The sequence below is a fragment of the Crinia signifera genome, chromosome 11 (genome assembly GCF_055691185.1).
Source record: "Crinia signifera chromosome 11, ASM5569118v1, whole genome shotgun sequence".
In the NCBI taxonomy this organism is placed as follows: domain Eukaryota; kingdom Metazoa; phylum Chordata; class Amphibia; order Anura; family Myobatrachidae; genus Crinia; species Crinia signifera.
Window position 1 is genome coordinate 43,176,719 of NC_139227.1, and position 3,601 is coordinate 43,180,319.

The window sequence follows — 3,601 nt, forward strand, 5'->3', positions numbered from 1 at the left end:
TTAAAGAAAATTGTTTATGTGTGGTTGACTAACGAAAATGGTTTTGTGATCGGCACTTAAAAAGCTTCATAAATCAGATGAAATTATAATGACCGTTCATTTCCAATTTCTCTCTATTTATAGTATAAAATCACAATTTATGTGTGTGGGTGACGTAGAGTTGTGTGTTAGGGTTGCCACTCGTTCTGTATCATGCGGGATCAACCAGGATTTGATAGGCGCATAGTAAAGGGGCCTACACACGGGCAGATGTTCTGAGCAATGCTAGATTGCTCAGCATACAGAGATGTGTCAGCGCTGTGTGCTCAGCGATCTGTCATGGTCAGTGTTCTCCGGTGAGAACACTGGCCCTGACCGGCCATGTCACTAGACTTATCCAGCATGCTGGATTTTTATCGCCGGGTGATAGCGACGTGCGGGCTGCGCATCTCTATTACTATGGACCCTAAACACGAAACGATGTAGGGGCATTTTGTAAATAAGATCACTTTGAAAATGCCCTGAAATCACCCCGTGTGTCGGCTCCATAAGTCCTGTATTGTCTCAATATAGGAAGCAACATTAAGGGGTGCACTGCGCAAAATGGTGTGGTGCCTCTGGTGACTGAGACGAAGCTGGCCGTACACTAGGGCAATTTATTCCGACGGATCAGAACGACAAATCAAATGAAGTGTCAAATCGCACGTGTTTCAACTCTGATTCCGATCCAATGCACAGTTCCGTTTGCATTAGATCTGAGCCAGAGATCATATGTCTTGTACTATAGATTTATCGGATCCACAGCCCGTGCTTGGATCGTATGTGATAGATCATATTTGAAAGCACACATACAATATATCGCATGTTATCCAGCCACTGGGGAGCTGCAGGGTCACTTGCTGCGTAAGCGCATGCGATACCTCGGCCTAGTCTATAAGGGGGGCCTTACTGGAGTGACGGCCTCCGCCTCTTATGCCCCGTACACACTGTGCGATTCTAGCAAGAATCACCGGTGATATGGTCGACTGAGCGACCATATCCCCATGCGTACGGGGCAACTGTTACCAGGAGTGTGTTCCCATGACCAGCCCTGTAATGGTTGCAGGAGTATGCCCCTGCGACCAGTGGCTTCCCGGCAAACAGCTGTGTCCCCTTGAGGCTTCCCCCAGCAGTATCTTATTTTATCAGCAACCATCTCTGGTCGCTGATGAAAAGGAAACACTGAGCAATATATTGCCAGCAATCATCATATTGCTCTGTGTGTGGGAAATGGGAGTTCTATTGAAGATGGAATGTTGCCCATAGCAACCAATCTTATCCTATCTATCTTCTAGAAGGTGCAAAATATTTAAGAAGTAGAATATGGTTGCTATGGGCAACATCCCATCTTTAATAGACTCCCAGCTTAGCAAATGTAGCCCTAAATCTCTCTGGACATGTTGCATAGAAACATAGGATGCGACGGCAGATAAGAACCACTTGGCCCATCTAGTCTGCCCCTTTTTTAAAAATGTTACCTCAAACCCTATTTGATCCTTATTTCTTTAAGGATATCAATATGCCTATCCCAAGCATGTTTAAATTGTACTACTGTATTTGCCTCTACCACCTCTGATGGGAGGCTATTCCACTCATCTACTACTTATCTAATTCTTCCTCAAATTTCCCCTGAATCTTCCTCCCTCTAGTGTCAGTGCATGTCCTCGTGTTCTGCTGCTCCTCTTCCTGTGAAGAATGTCTCCCACCTGTACCTTGTTAAAGCCCTTGATATATTTGAAAGTTTCTATCATGTCCCCCCTTTTCCTTCTCTGCTCCAAAGTATACATATTAAGATCTTTTAGTCTTCCCTGGTACGTTTTGTGATGTAGGCCATGCACCAGTTTAGTTGCCCTTCTTTGTTACACCAGTCCTGCCTGCAGTGCATCCTGGTTTTGCTCAGCTGTGTGCTTTTTTGCTTTGGTAACAAACCTGAATAAGGCCCGATATTCGCTTTGTGAAATATTGTAAAATGAAGCAACATTGTCACACATGTGTAATAGACTTTGCTGTAATTACGGTCACATTTGCCAATCACGCATAGGGAAGCCAATTCCGAGGAATTTATTTCAATTTCCTAATAAAAAAAAAAGTTGACATTATTGCCACAAAAACACATTGTTAACAAAGTCAATACTAATATACCAAATTTTTTATATTTTTTTAATGTGTTCTACCGACCCCGAAATCGCACCAATCAGCGCAGAAACTCCCGTCCCTCAACATGGAGTAAAATCTAGTCTAGTATTACATGAACATGTAATTAGCACCAGTATCCGAAAGGTTAAAATTGATATCTGGGTTCTTCCAGTATGTGTCGGAAGTCTCTTCCCTTGTGAACGACACACAAATAAAAACAAAGTTTCCATGAAAATGCAATCTGCAAACATTTATCATGCGCTGGTCTCTGCCTGCGGAGCATCTGCCTGCAGCAATCCGCAGTGTGATCCCAGCTCCGGCGCTGCGAACAGACAGCTCCTAAATAGTCTCCCAGCTGTTACGTGCCCAAGCTGATTGCGTGCTACAGTCATCGCCTTGGAAACGGGCAGAAAGCGCCGACCGCAGCATGGTCGCCGCCCCCAGGAAAGTCCGCGCACTGTTTATAAAACACAGCCATCTGTTTCTTTGTCATTTACGAGCTGATGTCTTCTGCTCTCTTCATGAGCGCAGCAGATGAGGGGCTCAGTTTCCTTTTTTTTTTAAATCTCAAATTAGCATTTTTATAATTAACCCCTGCCGGGGACGCCAAACCCATCCCCACTAAACGGAAAAACTTAGTAATCCTCAATAAGTTTCACTGCAGTTTATGGAGTATTACATATAAACCAGCTTGTTGATACTTTCCCAACCCATTCAGACTTGCTCGCTAGGCTGCGTGTCTTGTGATGCTCAAAAGGAAAAAAAGGGGCAGGACCTCCTCCTCCTATCTTTAGATGCTGAAAAAGCATTTGATAGATTAAATTGGAAATATATGGAGGAGGTGTTGTCACGCTTTGGCTTCAGGGATCGGATTCTTACATCAATCCTGTCTTTATATGGCTCCCCGTCGGCCCGGCTGTTCACCAACGGCTTTGTTTCTGACCCGTTTAAGATCTCAAACGGTACCAGACAGGGCTGCCCCCTCTCTCCGTTAATTTGTGTTCTTTCCATAGAACCTTTGGCCATCTCCATTCGCAATAACCCAAACCTCCCAGGTCTGCAAACAGGATCCATTAACCATAAACTTAGTCTATTTGCAGACGACGTACTTCTTTTTGTGACCAACCCCACTATCTCCCTTCAGTTTCTTCACTCAACGCTGACCTCATATAGCGCAGCCTCATACTATAAGCTCAACACTAATAATACTGATGCCCTCCCGATAAACATCACCAACTCACTGCCTCAACTGAAAGCCACATACAAATACAATTGGCAAACCGAATCGATAAAATACCTTGGCATTCACATCACACCCCTCATGGCAAACGTCTAAGATGTCAACCTATCCCCCTCCTCACCTCCCTTGCGGCCCTATCCAAATCCTGGCTATCATTTGAAATCTCCTGGTTGGGACGCATGGCAGCTTTTAAGATGTCGTTACTCC